The following is a 21,725-nucleotide window of genomic DNA, read 5'->3' as shown; positions in this document are numbered from 1 at the left end:
TTTTTTGTCCATTAAAATAACATCAAATTAATCAGAAGTACAGTGTAGACATTGTTCATGTTGTAAATGACGATTGTACAGTTGAAGTCGGAAGTTTAAATACTCCTCAGCCAAATACATTTAAACTCAGTTTTTCACAATTCCTGACATTTAATCCTAGTAAAAATTCCCTGTCTTAGGTCAGTTAGGATCACCACTTTATTTTAAGAATGTGAAATGTCAGAATAATAGTAGAGAGAATGATTTATTTAAGCTTTTATTTCTTTCATCACATTCCCAGTGGGTCAGAAGTTTAACAAAACTCAATTATTATTTGGTAACATTGCCTTTAAATTGTTTAACTTGGGCCAAACGTTTCAGGTAGCCTTCCACAAGCTTCCCACAATAAGTTGGGTGAATTTTGGCCCATTCCTCCTAACAGAGCTGGTGTAACTGAGTCAGGTTTGTAGGCCTCCTTGCTCGCACACACTTTTTTCAGTTCTGCCCACAAATTTTCTATAGGATTGAGGTCAGAGCTTTGTGATGGCCACTCCAATACCTTGACTTTGTTGTCCTTAAGCCATTTTGCCACAACTTTGGAAGTATGCTTGGGGTCATTGTCCATTTGGAAGACCCATATGGGACCAAGCTTTAACTTCCTGACTGATGTCTTGAAATGTTGCTTCAAAATATCCACATAATTTTCCATCCTCATGAGGCCATCTATTCTGTGAAGTGCACCAGTCCCTCCTGCAGCAAAGCACCGACACAACATGATGCTGCCACCCCCGTGCTTCACGGTTGAGATGGTGTTCTTTGGCTTGCAACCCTCCCCCTTTTTCCTCCAAACATAACGATGGTCATTATGGCCAAACAGTTCTATTTCTGTTTCATCAGACCAGAGGACATTTCTCCAAAAAGTACGATCTTTGTCCCCATGTGCAGTTGCAAACCGTAGTCTGGCTTTTTTATGGTGGATTTGGAGCAGTGGCTTCTTCCTTGCTGAGCGGCTTTTCAGGTTATGTCGATATAGGACTCGTTTTACTGTGGATATCGATACTTTTGTACCTGTTTCCTCCAGCATCTTCACAAGGTCCTTTGCTGTTGTTCTGGGATTGATTTGCACTTCTCGCACCAAAGTACGTTCATCTCTAGGAGACAGAACGCATCTCCTTCCTGAGCGGTATGACGTCTACGTGGCCCCATGGTGTTTATACTTGCGTACTATTGTTTATACAGATGAACGTGGTACCTTCAGGCGTTTGGAAATTGCTCCCAAGGATGAACCAGACTTGTGGAGGCCTACAATATTTTTGAGGTCTTGGCTGATTTCTTTTGATTTTCCCATGATGTCAAGCAAAGAGGCACTGAGTTTGAATGTAAGCCTTGAAATACATCCACAGGTACACCTCCAATTGACTCAAATTATGTCAATTAGCCTATCAGAAGCTTCTAAAGCCATGACATCATTTTCTAGAAATTTTCCAAGCTGTTTAAAGGCACAGCTAACTTAGTGTATGTAAACTTCTGACCCACTGGAATTGTGATACAGTGTATTATAAATTAAATAATATGTCTGTAAACAATTGTTGGAAAAATTACTTGTGTCATGCACACAGTAGATGTCCTAACCGACTTGCCAAAACTATAGTTTGTTAACAAATCATTTGTGGAGTGGTTGAAAAACGGGTTTTAATTACTCCAACCTAAATGTATGTAAACTTCCGACTTCAACTGTAGCTGGAAACGGCAGATTTTTTGGGGGATTATTAACATAGGCGTACAGAGGCCCATTATCAGCAACCATCTGTGTTCCAATGACATGTTGTGTTAGCTAATCCAAGTTTATCATTTTAAAAGGCTAATTGATCATTAGAAAACCCTTTTGCAATTATGTTAGCACAGCTGAAAACTGTTGTTCTGATTAAAGAAGCAATAAAACTGGCCTTCATTAGACCATTTGAGTATCTGGAGCATCAGCATTTATGGATTCGATTACAGGCTCAAAATGTCACCGTATTTCTGATCAATTTGATGTTATTTTAAAGGACAAAAATGTGCTTTTCTTTCAAAAACAAGGACATTTCAAACTTTGGAACGGTGGTGTATATTTAGTGTTTTATTTCCCATTAATTTCAAACAAATGTTACAAGTGTTTCTTCCACTCTGAAATTGTATTTTGTGTAGATCGCTCCTATTTAACCCTCTGGCATACATTTCCGCTCTGTCCGTGATTGTTTGTGTCGTTAGTGGTTGTTGTATGTGTTAGGGTGTTTGTTATTATTCCTATGTGGAATTTTGCTTGTATTTTGAGTAAACTCCGTTGTGTTGCTCAACACCTGTGTCCTGCGCCTGACTCCGCTACATATCCGCACACAATCGCTGACATATGTTTTATGCCTTGTGTTTGTTAGGTAACTTTTTACATCTTTAGTGGTTTTTATGATTTATAAAATAACATTTGTAACAACAACTTGACAAAGATAGAACTTTTACAAAAAATAACTGTCTGACAATTATTTTCTACATCAACATTTAAATTTCACACAACATTAGAATATGAGCCTGTTAAAACTGTAAATATTTGCTAAATATAACATCAATGTATACACTGAAGTAGTAAGCTTTAATTTGTGCAATTCAATTTGTGCAGCAAAGTGTACCTTCCAAATGTGTTCCAATCAGTCGATATATTTTTCCACCTGAGCTGTCACACCCAGACCCCACACAATGCTCCTATCCTACTGCCCACACCCTTATCAATCAACAGCACATTTGACTACAAAGGTTAACAAACAGATCAATGCCTACCTTATTGCCTCACAGGATCAGAAGTGTATCTCCTATGAAGAGATCTGATTCACACAGATGATGGGTCTCTTTATGCAACACAACAAGGAAGTGCTGTGCTCCCATGATTTATAAGAAACCTTTCATTGTTGTCACCTGTTGCTTTGGCATGATATCTGTTTACAGTGGAAATATTTTTGGTTTCAATGTTCTGGTTCATAAGAAGAGTGACGTTCAACTGCCATCAGGATCTTGTATGTTATTACATTGATGTTTCTTCTCTACCAGTCAGTATGCTACTGGCCTGGTCCTACAGATGATGTATCTTAATTTGATCATCCTGTTGTTGCAGGAATTTTTCTGAACAGCAGGACATTCAAACTTGTAGTGTATTCAAGGCTTCTAAAGTTTTTAGTTTCCAATTTAAAATCTCATACTTGATTTGCCATGGCAAAAAATGTATCAACCCCTACAAAAAAATTATATTTATTATAATCCACATAATATTTATTATTTCCTGTTGCTGCTGGATTATTTTCCTGCTGTGAGAAACTGGGTCAAATTAAGTTATAAATTACATTTATAAGTGCCATTGCATTGAGCACAGCCATTACACTTGTAGTTTCCATCCAGTAGGGGCGCAGATAGACGTTGTTCAGGAATATCTTGGGGTGGTAAATCAGAGTGTACCAATTGGTCTCTGAGATTTCTGCCCCACGAGAATACGACCAAGGGAAGGTCCGAAAACACATTACCGATACTATCATCGGATTTTAGAATGAGCCAATGTTTGTGAAAAATTACTCTTAATTTGTTCAGAGCACTTTGAATAGCGGGTAGTTAGAATGCAAGAATGCGTCTTTTTGCGAGACTGACCTTGAAAAAGATCAACAAAAGCAATGTCTCTCTCTCTTGTCTTGTGGAGTAAGGAGATAATGAGAACCATCTAAATCACCTGTAAGGTGTGTAAAATGTCTCCCAGCTTCTGTCTTGCTGCCTCAAAGTTCTCTTGCTTGATGCTGGCTTTGACAGAGCTCACGCCATCTGTGAGTGAGTTTCCGCCCGTCCACGAACCTCTCCCCATCAAAGTGGTACTCTTCATTGAACAGGTGACGGAAGTCAACTCCTGCATTTCTCCAGGTGACATCTGATATGGCACTCTTAGCAGACCCCGATAAGGAGCAGGCTAGAGACAGAGCCTCTACAGTCAGGGTCCGGGCTACAAACACACACATTGGTGTACATAAACTGTATTCTACTATACTATATACTGTACTACATTAGAAAACACACACCAATACTTTCTTTACTATGACAAAAGTATAAATATAAAACAGCGACTGTATATGAATCTGAGATAGTCCTTTTATTTTAAATGGAATAAAATAGAGATGTTGTGCGACTGGCCCATGTCAGGTGGGTGATTCTAGCATGTATTGAGTCAGGGGGTTGAATACTTTTCTAATCAATATATATTAGTGTTTTATTTACCCTTAATTTAAATCAAATATAATAATTTTTCTTCCACTTTGATATTACAGAGTTTTTTTGCGTAAATCAAAAAAATTCATATCCATTTTAAAGCCACTTTGTAACACAACAAAATGTGAACAAAGTCAAGGGATGTGAATACTTTCTGAAGGTACTATATATGTATACAGTATATATACAATATATATATATATATATATATATATATATATACAGTGGGGAGAACAAGTATTTGATACACTGCCGATTTTGCAGGTTTTCCTACTTACAAAGCATGTAGAGGTCTGTCATTTTTATCATAGGTACACTTCAACTGTGAGAGACGGAATCTAAAACAAAAATCCAGAAAATCACATTGTATGATTTTTAAGTAATTAATTTGCATTTTATTGCATGACATAAGTATTTGATCACCTACCAACCAGTAAGAATTCCGGCTCTCACAGACCTGTTAGTTTTTCTTTAAGAAGCCCTCCTGTTCTCCACTCATTACCTGTATTAACTGCACCTGTTTGAACTCGTTACCTGTATAAAAGACACCTGTCCACACACTCAATCAAACAGACTCCAACCTCTCCACAATGGCCAAGACCAGAGAGCTGTGTAAGGACATCAGGGATAAATTGTAGACCTGTACAAGGCTGGGATGGGCTACAGGACAATAGCCAAGCAGCTTGGTGAGAAGGCAACAACTGTTGGCACAATTATTAGAAAATGGAAGAAGTTCAAGATGACGGTCAATCACCCTCGGTCTGGGGCTCCATGCAAGATCTCACCTCGTGGGGCATCAATGATCATGAGGAATGTGAGGGATCAGCCCAGAACTACACGGCAGGACCTGGTCAATGACCTGAAGAGAGCTGGGACCACAGTCTCAAAGAAAACCATTAGTAACACACTACGCCGTCATGGATTAAAATCCTGCAGCGCACGCAAGGTCCCCCTGCTCAAGCCAGCGCATGTCCAGGCCCGTCTGAAGTTTGCCAATGACCATCTGGATGATCCAGAGGAGGAATGGGAGAAGGTCATGTGGTCTGATGAGACAAAAATAGAGCCTTTTGCTCTAAACTCCACTCGCCGTGTTTGGAGGAATAGAAGGATGAGTACAACCCCAAGAACACCATCCCAACCGTGAAGCATGGAGGTGGAAACATCATTCTTTGGGGATGCTTTTCTGCAAAGGGGACAGGACGACTGCACCGTATTGAGGGGAGGATGGATGGGGCCATGTATCGCGAGATCTTGACCAACAACCTCCTTCCCTCAGTAAGAGCATTGAAGATGGGTCGTGGCTGGGTCTTCCAGCATGACAACGACCTGAAACACACAGCCAGGGCAACTAAGGAGTGGCTCCGTAAGAAGCATCTCAAGGTCCTGGAGTGGCCTAGCCAGTCTCCAGACCTGAACCCAATAGAAAATCTTTGGAGGGAGCCGAAAGTCCGTATTGCCCAGCGACAGCCCCGAAACCTGAAGGATCTGGAGAAGGTCTGTATGGAGGAGTGGGCCAAAATCCCTGCTGCAGTGTGTGCAAACCTGGTCAAGAACTACAGGAAACGTATGATCTCTGTAATTGCAAACTAAGGTTTCTGTACCAAATATTCAGTTCTGCTTTTCTGATGTATCAAATACTTATGTCATGCCTTAAAATGCAAATTAATTACTTAAAAATCATACAATGTGATTTTCTGGATTTTTGTTTTAGATTCCTTCTCTCACAGTTGAAGTGTACCTATGATAAAAATTACAGACCTCTACATGCTTTGTAAGTAGGAAAACCTGCAAAATTGTCAGTGTATCAAATACTTGTTCTCCCCACTGTATATATATATATATATATATATATATAATTATAATATGAATATTATAATACAGTAGTGTTCTGTACATTCATCCAAAAAAAGAACAATGTCAGACTAATCCAGAAAGTGCAAAACATATTTCTGCAGTTAGGTCTTTGGTTTTAAATCACTAAATTGTAATAAAAATCCTGTTTTCTGCCTTGTGTTTGTTAGGTAACCCTTCACCATCAGATCTTTAGTGGTTTTATGTTGTGATTTAGAAGAAAATAACATTTGTAACATCAACTGGACCAAGATAGAACTTTTACAACTGTCTGACAACTTCTAATTATTTTATACATCAGATACAATAAATTCACTTTTCCTCAATAGAGTTTAAAATTACACACAGAATTAGAATATGAGCCCATTGTCACGGGTGTCGTTGGAAGTAGACCAAAGTGCAGCGTGGTGAGTGTACATTTTATTTTATTTTAAAATGTCGTCAACAAAACAAGAAACAACCGTGAAGCTTACAGGGCTAAGTGCCACAAACAAAGTCAACTACCCACACTGACAGGAGGGAAAAAGGGCTGCCTAAGTATGGTTCCCAATCAGAGACAACGATAGACAGCTGTCCCTGATTGAGAACCATACCCGGCCAAAACATAGAAATAAAGAATCATAGAAAACAAAACATAGAATGCCCACCCCACATCACACCCTGACCTAACCAAATAGAGAAATAAAACGTCTCTCTAAGGTCAGGGTGTGACACCCATTTAAACTGTAAATATTAGCAAAATGTAAAATCCATTTATACACTGAAGTAGTGTTAACAAGCTTGAACTTGTGCAGCAAAGTATACCTTCCAAATGTGTTCCAATCAGTCAATATCCGTTTCCAAGGACACCCGAGCTGTCACACCGAGACCCCACACAGAGCTCTTATCCTTTTATTTCCAGCCTTCATAACTACTGCCCACACAGTTATTAACCAATAGCACATTTTACTACAAAGATTAACAAACAGACCAGTGCCTACCTCGTTATGCCACAGGATCAGAAGTGTGTCTCCTATGAAGAGATCTGATTCACACAGATGATGGGTCTCTTTATACAACACAACAAGGAAGTGCCGTGCCAACATGATCTACAGGAAACCTTTCACTGTTGTCACCTGTTGCATAATATCGATATTGGCATGATATCAGTGGAAATATCTTTGTTTTCATTGTTCTGATTCCTGTCGTAGCTGAATCAGAATTAGTTAGGTAACATAGCTAAACAAGATGTTTTATTTATTTTCTACTTGTCATTAGAATGTCTTCTTTTGGACTATAGTGTTGGCAGTTGCATTTTCCTTTCTCCTCTAGGGAAAAGTCACTTGGGGCCCAGAGAGGGGAGAGGTCAGGCTTGTCTTTTACATGTCTGGTCATATGCAGAATATCAGAAAGTGAGAACTCAGGTTTGAACATTGTCTTTCATAATGAATATATCTGTGAAACCATGTGAAGGGCTCCACAATGTCTGTACTCCAGTCACTCCCTTCTTTTCCCATTGGGGGGGAGGAGTATGGCAGTGTCTGGAACCATTATACCACCCCTCTGATGTTGAACTTATCTTTCATAGTATATGACCTAGAGGTTCACTCCCCTTAGTGAGCTTCTCCAGGAGTGGGGAGAAGAGGGGGTGTATTTGAGATGGGGGTATCTAGAATGGACAATTGATATATGCCATTGGATGAGGTAATGTTTTGGTACTACGAAGTACCAAGAACGAGAAGTAGAACCTCGCCCAAGAGACCAAACTGAACGATAATTTATAGCTAATGCTATCTGGCTATGGGATACTCCTCTTTCAAGTAAAAGGCCCTTTGTGAAGTTCCTACGATCTGTGGTTCGTCATGTGAGTTGAGAGGGGTGTATCTTGGCTATAAAAGATACTAAGTATTCTTTTGTAAGGACTCTCAGAGAATTCATTTATAGACACTGAATTGATCTGAGAGTTAAAGGGCTATGGTGAAGCTCATATAATTAAAGATGGACTTTAAAATATAACTCTGACTTGTGTGTGGTTTGTAAACTCTCATCATTTAGTAATATAGGAAATTACCACGACATACCTCAGAAGAGTGACTTATAATTGCCATCAGGATCTTGTATGTTATGACATGGATATTTCTCTGCCAGTCAGTATACCACTAGCCTGGTCCTACAGCTGCTGTCTTAATTTGATCCACCTAGTTGTTGCAGGAATTTTTCTGAACAGCAGGAAGGGCAAACGTGTCGTGTATTCAAGGATTCTGGACTAAATTGGAAATTTAAAATGCTAGAATCCTTGAATACACGACACAGACAGTTGTCAGTGTCAAATTCAAAGTTCACAAGCAGAAGACTCATACCTGAGTGGTGCAGAGGTCTAAGGCACAGCATCTCAGTACTTGAGGCATCGCTACAGACACCCTGGTTCAATCCAAGCCGTATCACATCCGTCCCATAGGGCGGTGCACAATAGGCCCAGCGTCATCCGGTTTTGGCCGTTGTAGGCAGTCATTGTAAATAAGAATTTGTTCTTAGCTGACTTGCACAGAATCTTTTTACATAGGCAACTTGCATATACACACGCTCGCATTCAAATGCACATGTACACACACATGAAACATATTCAGTTGGCTGTTTTAATTGTTGTTGATGTCTTTTGTTTTTGTTGTTTTCTATTTTCCTTTGTCTTTCTCTTTTTTCTCTTTTGTTTTTCTCTCTTCTTCATTTTGTTTGTTGTTGGTGCATTGGGGGACGGTGGCTTGGTGGGGGTGGAGGGAGAGTTTTTTTTTTCGGGGGGGGGGGGGGGGCTGTGTGAAGGTGGAGGGAGAGGGGTTTCTTTCGGGGGGGGAGACTGTGTGGGGTCTCGGATGGTTGAAGGGCAGCTCTCAGGGAACTTTGGGGGGGATCTTGGATGGTTGGGAGCTTGGGCCATTGGCCCTGTTCGGGTCCCCGTTTTGAGTTGGTGGGAGATCTGTCGACGTGCCCTTGGGCGGAGCATTGACCCTGGTTTCTTCTGTGGGTCGCTCTGGATGGGAGTCTGTTTGATGACTGAATGTAATGTAATGGAAATGTTGAGCGGTTTCACTGCAGGTAGATTGTATATTTTAATATTCAATATTTTTTTATTTTATGTATGCAACTTTTAAAAATAAATATCCAGAATATCCATGCACTTGCAGACCTGATGGTTTGTGACCGAGAGAGCAGGAGATACATGGTGCAGAGAAGTGATAAATGCCCTGATGTAACTGAGGTCAGACGACACTTAGAACAGCAGATTGAACAATTTGAAGAACCTTATGAAGAAATGGAACAGACTGAAAATGAGGTCAGTTTTCAACAATGGACTGAGAAGAATTAGTAACATGTACATTGCTCTTGTGTGGTTTTCTTACATTGTTGTTGGAGAAGTTGGAGTCCCTCACTGCCCATTCCTGCATTGTTGTTGGAGAAGTTGGAGTCCCTCACTGCCCATTCCTACATTGTTGTTGGAGAAGTTGGAGTCCCTCACTGCCCATTCCTACATTGTAGTTGGAGAAGTTGGAGTCCCTCACTGCCCATTCCTACATTGTAGTTGGAGAAGTTGGAGTCCCTCACTGCCCATTCCTACATTGTTGTTGGAGAAGTTGGAGTCCCTCACTGCCCATTTCTACATTGCGAAAGCTCAAGATGCAAGGAAAATCTAAAGGAAGGAGAAGTCATTGTACTTAGTGATTTTGCAGAGAACTACAAGTTTATTATCCGGGATGAGGTTCAAAGTTATCACTGGAACCAGCCATCATGTACCCTCCACCTTTCTGTATTTCAGGTTAAACCAGGGTTTCCCAAACTGTCCTGGGGGCCCCCCTGGGTGCACGTTTTGGTATTTGTCCCAGCACTACACAGCTGATTCAAATAATCAAAGCTTGATGATGAGTTGGTTATTTGAATCAGCTGTGTAGTGCTGGGACAAAAAAACTAAATGTCCAACCAGGGAGGGCAGGACCGAGTTTGGAAAACCCTGGGTTAGATGACCAGATCAATGAAGATTCACTGTTTAGTTTCTGATGACCTAACTCATGATGTCAGTTTTAGTCTACAATGCCCTGACTATGATTCGATTTCCACAACGATTTTCACATGTTGTTACCATCCTTATTATAATGAACAAATGAAACATTTGCTAAAAAATAGTTTTCACATATTATTTAATGCTGTTATTAATAGGAATGTTGGGTTTGGGGTGGAGTATCCCTTTAAGGCACCAACAACTGCAACTGGTCACCAATATCATTTGGGATTTTGAAACAATAGAAGTTGCACAGAAGAAAGAAAAGAATTGAAAAGAATGAAATGAAGAATGAGTACTCCTCAATTTTGTTTTTTGTTTTCATATAATTTTTCTTTGAGAAGTATTTAAACCAATAAATGGTTCTATATTTAACTGGGGGAATCTTCACACGTTTTGCACCTAACAGCAGGAACAGCACCATCTAGTGGTCAGAGCTGGTAACACCAGGAGATTGGACATAAACCTACCAACAGGGGGGAAAAACACAACATTCAGTGATGATACATTACATAGTATGAATAAACAATTCTCCAAGCCACAGCTTCATACTACTGGTCAAACATAGAGAACTGATAGTGTATACTGGCCATTGGGTGGGCTTGGTGTGGGCCCTGGGGGGTCCGTGGGTGGCTTTTGACCATTTATTTAGATTACTCAAGTCTTAATCGTTGCTAAGAAGAGGTTTGGTCCAAATCGGACTTTAGGTTCTATACTGTATTTATTAAATATAGTATGAATCCTATACATTGAAATGGCCAGTTTGGGTGCAATCAATTAGTTGAGTTTCTCTCAGTTCAAATTGTCTGTCAACATAATGCGGCAGGAATGCTGACTACAGAAACCATTCAGAACAGATGTTGGTGTCATGGCTGAAATGGAACGACCCAGATGGCTTCACCTCTGGTGTTCTTCTGAACCACCTGACATAGTCTGTCGTCAACGTAGATTTCATGGACATTCTCTGTCCAGAAAGCAGGGCCCTCCATTGTCTGTCCAGAAAGCATGGGCCCTCCGTTGTCTGTCCAGAAAGCAGGGGCCCTCCATTGTCTGTCCAGAAAGCAGGGGCCCTCCATTGTCTGTCCAGAAAGCAGGGGCCCTCCATTGTCTGTCCAGAAAGCAGGGGCCCTCCATTGTCTGTCCAGAAAGCGGGGGCCCCCCATTGTCTGTCCAGAAATCAGGGGCCCTCCATTGTCTGTCCAGAAAGCAGGGGCCCTCCATTGTCTGTCCAGAAAGCAGGGGCCCTCCATTGTCTGTCCAGACCTCTCCTGTATGTACAATATTCTGTGGTGCGTTTCCAATTTTCCCGATGATGTAAAGTCTTTGCCCCAGTCAAAGCAATGGTAAGGTTTCTCTCCAGTGTGTATCTGCTGGTTTTGTTTCATGCTGCCTAACTGTGAGAAGCTCTTACCACAGTCAGGGCAGTTATAAGGTTTCTCTCCTGTATGAATGCTTTCATGTAGTTTTAGGCTTCAAAATTGAGAGAAGGCCTTTCCGCATTTTGTGCAATGATAGAGTTTCTCCTATAGGAATTCTTAGATGCATTTTCAAGACTCCAGGTGTGGTAAAGTTTCTGCCGCAGTCAGAACAATGGTATAGTTTCTCTCCTGTATGAATTCTCTCATGAGATTTCAGGGATGTTACACATGATTAACTCTTCCCACACTGAACACAGACATGAGTCCTTTCTCCACAATTATTTCTAAGATGTATTTTCAAGTTTGACAGTTCAGGAAAATCGTTTTCCACACTGAGAGCAGTCGTATGGTCAAATATGTTGTCACACAGTTTAAAGCATAAAAGGTACAGTGAAATGCTTGTGTGCAAGTTCCCTTAACAACTTCAGTAAAATAAACCAAATCAATATCAGTTGAGCCAAATCAAATCACAAAAAGTAATAGAATAGGTACTATCATAGTAATAGAAGAGGTACTATCATAGTACTAGAAGAGGTACTATAATATGAATAGAAGAGGTAAAGTCATAGTAATAGACGAGGTACTATCATAGTAATAGAAGAGGTACTATCATACTAATAGAGGAGGTACTATCATAGCAATAGAATTGTAACGACTCCCACCGAAGGTGGCTCCCCATCCTGTTCGGGTGGCGCTCGGCGGTCGTCGTCACCGGCCTACTAGCTGCTACTGACTTTTCCTCCCCCTCCCTTTTTGTTTAGTGGTTACACCTGTTAGTGGTTAGGGTAATTAGTGGGGTTTTATTACCCAGCAGCTCGGCCTGCTGGGTGTGCGGGATTGTTGTGTGTACAGGTAGTACATTCTTGTGTGTCACGGTTCGTGTACGTTGTCTCTTGTGATTTCGTGTTCTCACTTTATGTGGTGGAGCATTACGTTTAGAGTGGCGTCGTGTTCACCCGTGTTGGGAATTAAATTGGAACGCTACTCTGAACTCTCTGTCTCCTACGTCTGACTCCTTCATCCACTACACCCCGGGCATTACAAGAATAGGTACTATCATAGTACTATTTGTAAGTCGCTCTGACTTTGTAAGTCGCTCTGGATAAGAGCGTCTGCTAAATGACTTAAATGTGAATGTAATAGAAGAGGTACTATCATAGTAATAAAATAGGTACTATCATAGTAATAGAATAGGTACTATCATAGTAATAGAAGAGGTACTATCATAGTAATAGAAGATGTACTATCATAGTAATAAAATAGGTACTATCATAGTAATAGAAGAGGTACTATCATAGTAATAGAAGAGGTACTATCATAGTAATAGAAGAGGTACTATCATAGTAATGGAATAGGTACTATCATAGTAATAGAAGAGGTACTATCATAGTAATAGAAGGGGTACTATCATAGTAATATAATAGGTGCTATCATAGTAATAGAATAGCTACTATCATAGTAATAGAATAGCTACTATCATAGTAATAAAATAGGTACGATCATAGTAATAGAATAGCTACTATCAGAGTAATAGAATAGGTACTATCATAGTAATAGAAGAGGTACTATCATAGTAATAGAAGAGGTACTATCATAGTAATAGAATTGGTACTATCGTAGTAATAGAAGAGGTACTATCATAGTAATAGAAGATGTACCATCATGGTAATAGAAGAGGTACTATCATAGTAATAGAAGAGGTACTATCATAGTAATAGAATAGGTACTATCATAGTAGTAGAAGAGGTATTATCATAGTAATAGAAGAGGTACTATCATAGTAATAGAAGAGGTACTACCATAGTAATAGAATATGTACTACCATAGTAATAGAATATGTACTATCATAGTAATAGAATAGGTACTATCATAGTAATAGAATAGGTACTATCATAGTAATAGAAGAGGTACTATCATAGTAATAGAAGAGATACTATCATAGTAATAGAAGTCACAATTTATGACTTTCCCAGCATTACTATGCACACACTGGCAATGCGGTAAAAGCTGTCAATTCAACTGCATTATTATCGATATTAAAACACGGCTGCTTTATGGCAATTCATTGAGGCAACTCACCCAATCAGCTCGGTATTTGATGGGGATCGCCACTGTCGTTTGCCCTCCGAATTCTCCTCTCCCCCTTCACTTGGTAGTTTTCTGTTCTCGGTAACGCTCCCTGCTTATTGGAATGTTTTATCTGGTTCTCTGTGGTCCAGTTTTGTACAGTCGGTGCGGACTTGGCGGACTGGGAGTAAGGTACAACTACGACGCTCCTCAGCGGAGAGAGAAGGTCAGGTGGTCACGGGCCAGGGTGTTCTACACAAGCACCTGAAGTGGGAGAGTGGGATAGTGGGCTCACATTAAAATGTAGACCACCTGCGGTGATTGTGAACTATATTCTACTATAAACCGTCAGAAATGCCTAAATACTTCCCCCCCTCACCCCCTTTTTCAAACGGATAGCCCCATATGGACCAACACAATTGGCTTTTGAAAGAGATTTGCGTCAGTTCAAATCTGGCATCAGGACAAAATGTGATTCAGAGTCACCGAATATATTTTAAGTATTTTAATTAAACTCAATCGATAAATGGTAAATGCAATTTTCGTATATACGGGTTCACTGTATCACCACGCAGGGTAAAGCAGGGAACTGTGGAATGTACTCAAATAGCAGTTCTTATACTATGACAGCTTTAGTTCCAACTCGTCCAGTTGGCCTATCATAGTAGAGGCTGAGCGCGGTTTAAACTCTTGCTCCGCCTTTGGTGGCACCCGGACTTGTCCAAGTCCCTTAGTGCTTTCCTTTGTCCACATCTGGTTGCTGGGTAGATTAGCTCCGTCTTGTGTCTCCCCCTTGATTCTTTACTCAAACAATTCCTAATATGGTACTGATCAGGCGCCCTAACCTCCCTGGTTGGCTTAGAGAGATGCACCCCTCCCCTCTCCAGCTTGACCACAGCTTTTATGGCCTGTGTTGGTCAGTCATTACACACCTACACACACACACATCTGCATTGTTTGTGTGTGTGTGTAACAAAACAATATTCATCTTCAAACAATATGCTAGCAGGCTATAGTGCATAAACATAAAACCTAACACTTTCCTACAAGCCTGCGGTCACAATTTGGTAGCCATTTCCTAAACTATCCTGGTTGAGGGTAACAGGCCGACAAAATCCATGTGCTACTCGGTCAGTCAGTGGCACAACGGACACTGCCACTCCGTCACAAACTATCTGTCCGGGATAGTTCACACAAATTAGAAAGTCTATGAAGTTTATGGTCCAATTAAAACGATTTGTTTACTTCTTCAGTTTATTTTATTGGCCTTTGGAGGAATATGTCTCACATTATCGAGGACTGACGTTACAAAAGAGAATCAATATTTACATATTGATTCATGAGTAACTAAGCAGAGAACATTAGGAAGTAGAGTGTCTTATTGATACCTAATAATGCCAGCCTTTATGGCTATAGACCAATAAGAAATGACAGTGATATCAACATACATTATGATTGTTTATGATTACTTATCAATACCATATGCATTTCGCTGCAGCTAGAACGAGCTGCAACAAACACTCAAACTGGACAGTTTTATCTCAATCTCTTCATTCAAAGACTCAATCATGGATACTCTTACAGGCTGCTTTGCCTGATGTATTGTTGTCTCTACCGTCTTGCCCTTTGTGCTGCTGCCATGTTGTGCTGCTACCATGTTGTGCTGCTACCATGTTGTGTTTCTCCCATGTTGTGCTGCTACCATGTTGTGCTGCTGCCATGTTGTGCTGCTACCATGTGCTGCTACCATGTTGTGCTGCTACCATGTTGTGTTGCTACCATGTTGTGTTGCTACCATGCTGTGCTGCTGCCATGTTGTGCTGCTACCATGTGCTGCTACCATGTTGTGCTGCTACCATGTTGTGCTGCTGCCATGTTGTGCTGCTGCCATGTTGTGCTGCTACCATGTTGTGCTGCTACCATGTTGTGCTGCTACCATGTTGTGTTGTCATGTGTTGCTGCCTTGCTATGTTGTTGTCTTTAGGTCTCTCTTATGTAGTGTTGTCTGTCTTGTCGTGATGTGTGTTTTGTCCTATATATATATATATTTATTAGTTTTTTCATCCCAGCCCCCGTCCCTGTAGGATGCCTTTTAGAGACTGCCTGGCACTTTGTTTTGGTACACTCAGCACAGATGACATGACGTCCATCGAAAAGACACAGGCCTTAGACCTCTGTAGCTCAGTTGGTAGAGCATGGTGCTTGCAACGCCAGGATAGTGGGTTCAAATCCCAGGACCACCTTTACATAAAATGTATGCACGCATTACTGTCAGTCACTTTGGTTAAACACATCTGCTAAATGGCATATATTATCAGAATTTACATAATAATGGAAAGTTACCAGACAGCATTATAACAGAGAATCTATTGAATATGATTAAACATCTTTCAAGACCAGAAGTCACACCGTGACACTAGCTACCTAGCGGCTCAAAGCGAGTGTGACAGAGACCAGCATGATGGAACAGAGATACAAGGAGAGGGATAGAGGATGGCCCCGGCTCGCGGTGGTGGTGGCAGCTATAGGTGTAGTAGTCACGGTGATGCTGTTCTCAGTGATAGCATTGGTGACTGGTGGCTGGACAGTGGTATCCACTGTCACTCTGATGGACCTGAAACAGGTTCCCACATTCCCCGCGCCGTCCACCGCCACCAGCTCTACCTCTGGGGAACAGCAGGAGGCGCTGTAGGCTGCCAGAGTCACGGTCCAATTCCCAGCGCCCTCCACCGTGGTGGTGTTGAGGGTTCCGTTGCCCTGGCGCAGAGTGACGCGCTCGATGCCCGTCCCATTGCCGTCCGTCAGGTTGGCAGAGAGCTCCCACATGGACAGGCTGCAGTCGTCAGAACAATTAGCTGTTACGCTGACCACATCGCACACCGGACGGCTGAAATCTGTTACCTGCAGGGGAGGGGAAAGAATTTACATTTTTATAAGGATGCCAATTAGCTGACGCCATGACGTCAGCTAGTCTTCCTAGCGTCCGACACATCTAAAAGACATTACAAACAATTACAACACTAACCCTGGAGGAAACACACAAGTTCTCCTTTTAACCCTTTATGTAATTCTAGCCTGGGTACCAGTCTGTTTGTGCTGTCATTCCACTCCTTGATACTCCTTGTCATGACAAGGAGTGGAATGTTGGCACAAACAGATCTGGGACCAGGCTACTGTAATTCTACCACTACACCCAGAACAGAGAAAAAACACAAACAGATCTGGGACCAGGCTACTGTAATTCTACCACTACACCCAGAACAGAGAAAAAAGCAGGCCAACACACAAACTAAACACCCTGCGTTACTCAGAGTTACCGGTGAAACAACGGAGAGGCGCAGGACGGCGTAGTTGGTGTCGGTGGCCCCGGGAGACTCAGCCTCGATGGTCAGGGTGACGTCCGTGCCCGACGCGGTGTTGGCGGGCGCCGTGAGAGTCACTGTACCGTTGGCACTGACCCCGGTCACTAGCATCAGGTTTGTAGGGGAAGTGGAGGTGAACCCACGGTCATTTGTGGCTCAGATGGTGAAGGATCCGCCTGTCCCGTTGGTTGTCACAGTGAACAGGAGTGAAAAGGGTGTTCCAGGCTCCAGGTCACTTTCTACCTTAGCCTGAAACCAGACAGGGAAAAGGGGGCAACCTCGTCAGTTGTACAACTGAATGCATTCAACTGAAATGTGTCTTCCACATTTAACCCAACCCCTCTGAATCAGAGAGGAGGGCTGCCATAATCGACATCCATGCCTTGCTCAGGGGCAGAAAAACAGATTTTTACCTTGTCAGCTCAGGGATTCGATCAAGCAACCTTTCGGTTATTGGTCCAACACTCTTACCACTAGGCTACCTGCTACCCACAGAAAGATCTGCCTTAACCTGAAACCAGACAGAACCCAACAGAACGTTCTGCCTCAGCCTGAAACCAGACAGAACACAACAGAAAGTTCTTCCTCAGCCTGAAACCAGACAGAACCCAACAGAACGTTCTTCCTCAGCCTGAAACCAGACAGAACCCAACAGAACGTTCTTCCTCAGCCTGAAACCAGACAGAACCCAACAGAACGTTCTGCCTTAACCTGAAACCAGACAGAACCCAACAGAACGTTCTGCCTCAGCCTGAAACCAGACAGAACACAGCAGAACGTTCTGCCTACTGTAGTCATTCATTTATCTGTATATGGAGCTCTGGGTACTCACTACCCAGGATTGGTAGGCTACAAGTTTCCCCAGGATACCTCCCCAACACTAACCATCACAGGGTAAAATTATAAAATTACCAGACCCAGTGTCACGGGGCAACTTCAAAAACTCTGATTCTTGACCTTTGACCTTGGCACTCACCGTCACCATGACAGTGGAGGCTCTGAGGCGGATGGAGGACTGTCTCTGGAAGCTGTCTGGTAATGCCCTGGTGGTGGCGCTGTTCTCTCCTCTCAGACGCACAACAAATTCCCCTGCCGGGATTCTGTCCATGGTAACCAGGAAGTCCCCGCCCCCGACTGATTCCAAGGTTCCATTGACCTCCCCTGACCCCGAGGCCTCGACCAGGGCCACCTCCGTCAGCCTCACAGAGTTACTCCCCGTCACTGACACCAGCAGGGTGGCGTTACCGCCTGGGGCGGAGAAATGTGGAGGTTAGTAGGTAGCTAATGTATAAGTAGCAAATCACATTATACTTAAATGCTGAGCTAGAAACTCGTAAGTAAAGAACCAAAAAGTTACGAATGTTAAATCAGCATCAATGTTAGGAACCACGATGGAGAAACAGACAAACATAGACAGCATTTTGGTGCCTCTGTAAATATCCACCCTGCGTCACTGTGCTCCAACTGTTAACAAAATGTTTAAATCCTGTCTCACCAGCTTGAGGACGGGACTCTAAAACAGCGAAGGCTGGATGAGGTCCCTGAGACACCTCCACAAAGTCAAACAGGAAGTCGATGGCGCTCTGACCTGGAAAGAGAAAGTCAAAGAGCTCTTTGACCTCTGAACATGGAATAAAAGCATACGCTCAAAAGTTGTCATTAAAGAATCATCCCACTAGAGTTGTAGGTACTCTGTAACAATGTGTTACCCACACACTTAACCTGCCAACCTAAATACCATGTGAATACACTGTTCATCACACTATTACAAATGGTTGCTAACTTGCATAATTTCTATGTAATATGCCCTCCAGAAAAGCCAACATCGTCGCACTCACCTACGACCTTCAGTGAGTAGGCCACAGTTGACGACACACTGATTTCCCATAATCCCACTTGGCTGTCCAGCCCCAGTGTGAGGAAGTTCCCCACGGTTTGAATCGTTGCCAGAGACCCATTTACATCTGCACTACTCTGGGACACACCTGTGGGATGACATCACCATAACCATAGCAACAAACATGGGAATTTGCCCCAAGCTACAACAGAAATACATCTCTAATGATTTGAATAGAGAGCATGTTTGTGATTTTTTAAATGTAACCTTTATATCAGGGCTCTCCAACCCTGTTCTTGGAGAACTACCTCCCTGTAGGTTTTCGCTCCAACCATAATCTACTGCAGGGTTTCCCAAACTCAGTCATAGGGCCCCCCCTGAACGCACGTTGTGATATTTGCCCGAGCACTACAGAGCTGATTCAAATAATCAAAGCTTGATGATGAGTTGGTTATTTGAATCAGCTGTGTCGTGCTAGGGCAAAAACCAAAACGTGCACACGGGGGGCCCCGGGACCGAGTTTGGGAAACCCTGAGATAGCACACCTGAGTAGCTGGTTGATAGGCTGAATCTGGATTGTTACATCTGGGGTTGAAGTAAAATACTGGGGGGTAACTCTCCAGGAACAGGGTTGGAGTTAAAACCTACTGGAGGGTAACTCTCCAGGAACAGGGTTGGAGTTAAAACCTACTGGAGGGTACCTCTCCAGGAACAGGGTTGGAGTTAAAACCTACTGGAGGGTAACTCTCCAGGAACAGGGTTGGAGTTAAAACCTACAGGAGGGTAGCTCTCCAGGAACAGGGTTAGAGTAAAAACCTACTGGAGGGTACCTCTCCAGGAACAGGGTTGGAGTTAAAACCTACTGGAGGGTAACTCTCCAGGAACAGGGTTGGAGTTAAAACCTACTGGAGGGTAACTCTCCAGGAACAGGGTTGGAGTTAAAACCTACTGGAGGGTACCTCTCCAGGAACAGGGTTGGAGTTAAAACCTACTGGAGGGTAGCTCTCCAGGAAAAGGGTTGGAGTTAAAACCTACTGGAGGGTATAGCTCTCCAGGAACAGGGTTGGAGTTAAAACCTACTGGAGGGTAACTCTCCAGGAACAGGGTTGGAGTTAAAACCTACTGGAGGGTAGCTCTCCAGGAACAGGGTTGGAGTTAAAACCTACTGGAGGGTAGCTCTCCAGGAACAGGGTTGGAGTAAAAACCTACAGGAGGGTATAGCTCTCCAGGAACAGGGTTGGAGTAAAAACCTACAGGAGGGTAGCTCTCCAGGATCAGGGTTGGAGTTAAAACCTACTGGAGGGTATTTCTCCAGGAACAGGGTTGGAGTAAAAACCTACAGGAGGGTAGTTCTTTAAGAACAGGGTTGGAGTGAAAACCTACAGGAGGGTAGCTCTCCAGGAACAGGGTTGGAGTTAAAACCTAAAATTGGATGGTTGGAGATACCTGGTTTATATACAATATCCAGGAAGTCCTATTGAGATCAGAAGACTTCTCTTTCAACAGACACCTGACTTTGTGACGAGAGATTTTAATGTCAATGAGACTCCCCTGGTTAAATAAAAAGGATAAATGAAAAATCTGTGGAATATCTGTGGAATACCTGAGGGGCTGGTGAGAGTGAAGGAGAGGGAGCTTCCTGTGACATAAGCAGTCAGGTTTCTCACAGACTCATCTACTGTGAAGGAGAAATTATCAGCCCTTCCTGGACTCCGCACAGCCTGTAGAATGGTCACCTGAAAGACAGAAGGAGAGGAGTAGCGAGAGAGAGAGAGAGAGTAAGAGAGAGAGAGGGTTGGTGGGAGAAAAATGGCAGATGCATCTTTCAGAAGCAACTCTCCCAGGGTGACATGTTGTTGCACTACAGAAGCCTCATCTTGGAGCATGGCCATTGGGGCTAGGCTAGGTCCAACAAGGTTGGGACAACGTCTTAATAAACGAGTGCAAGCTTTGGAAAATAAATATAATCATTGGACCAGCGCTGATCCCTTTGTTTAGACTTCTTCCACATTTATGTAAAGAGTTATGGTATATTAGAACTCTCTTGTCCCAACCTTCACACTGTGGACCTAGCGTTACCCTAATGACACCTAATGGTGTCAAGGCTACCAATGAAGAGCTGGAGGATTCCACAATGATGCTGGTGGCCTTGGGCAGTGCTGTCTTGGTGACCTGTATGGCCAGGCCACCTGAGGACTGGGCCAGCTCCCTGTAGAGCTGGGAGTCTGACTCTGCCATCCGACTGTGCTGGACCTGTCCTTGGTCCTGGTCACTACCCCTCCTACGACGGAGCCCCAAAGAGCCAGTTAGGAAGAAGGACACCTGTGTGAGAAAGAGAGAAAGAAAAAAGAGAGAGAGGGAGGATATATAGTGAAAATTCAAGGAATTTGATGTGCTTCTCTCTACAATTGTGAAGGTCAATAAATCCAGAAGGCGATGAAAAAGACAGAGGAAAATTTAAATATTACCGGTTAATGTTGCTTGTTACATGGAGTATAACAAGGCCCAGCTACTCACCACTGACTTAGTGCGTTCTATTAGAGCGATCACCGTGCCCATTAGATTCAAGTCTTTTGCGGGGGCATCAGTGAAAAGGAAGATCTCTGAAGAGGGGGGTGCACCAGTTAAAGCCAGCTGTAGAAAGTACAGGGGACACAGTCACACTAGCACACCACTAGAATGTAATGGGAAAGCATTCTGTGTTGAACTGGCAGCTGGAAAGCAAATTCACAATACAAATTCATAACAGTTATATACAGTCTTATTTTGGTTGTACATGCCTGTCCAACACGACAGGTTTGTCAGACATGCCACCAGGGGTCTTTTCAGAGTCCCCAAGTCCAGAACAAATTCAAGAAAGCGTACAGTATTATATAGAGCCCTTATTGCATGGAACTTCCTTCCATCTCATA

The 21,725-nt window shown here is 42.6% G+C and overlaps 1 protein-coding gene, 1 long non-coding RNA gene and 1 pseudogene across 4 annotated transcripts in view; all 3 read right to left on the bottom strand.

Moving 5' to 3' along the window:
• LOC139537912 (von Willebrand factor A domain-containing protein 7-like) overlaps window positions 1-3,499 on the bottom strand; it is a 28,108-nt gene extending 24,609 nt beyond the window's left edge. For all 3 annotated transcript variants that reach the window (XM_071339800.1, XM_071339798.1, XM_071339799.1), the window contains exon 1: window positions 2,791-3,499. The gene's annotated coding sequence lies outside the window, so the exon portion shown is untranslated. The remainder of the gene's footprint in view (window positions 1-2,790) is intronic.
• A 5,399-nt stretch (window positions 3,500-8,898) lies between these two features.
• LOC139537918 (uncharacterized) overlaps window positions 8,899-21,725 on the bottom strand; it is a 42,013-nt gene continuing 29,186 nt past the window's right edge. Inside the window, exon 3 of the long non-coding RNA XR_011667620.1 lies at window positions 8,899-9,763. This is a non-coding gene — a long non-coding RNA (uncharacterized lncRNA). The remainder of the gene's footprint in view (window positions 9,764-21,725) is intronic.
• LOC139537999 (von Willebrand factor A domain-containing protein 7-like) overlaps window positions 15,497-21,725 on the bottom strand; it is a 29,527-nt pseudogene continuing 23,298 nt past the window's right edge.

This window comes from Salvelinus alpinus, chromosome 13, assembly GCF_045679555.1.
Source record: "Salvelinus alpinus chromosome 13, SLU_Salpinus.1, whole genome shotgun sequence".
NCBI classification, from domain to species: domain Eukaryota; kingdom Metazoa; phylum Chordata; class Actinopteri; order Salmoniformes; family Salmonidae; genus Salvelinus; species Salvelinus alpinus.
The sequence above is the reverse complement of the archived record's forward strand: the minus strand, read 5'-3'. Positions and strand labels throughout refer to the sequence as shown.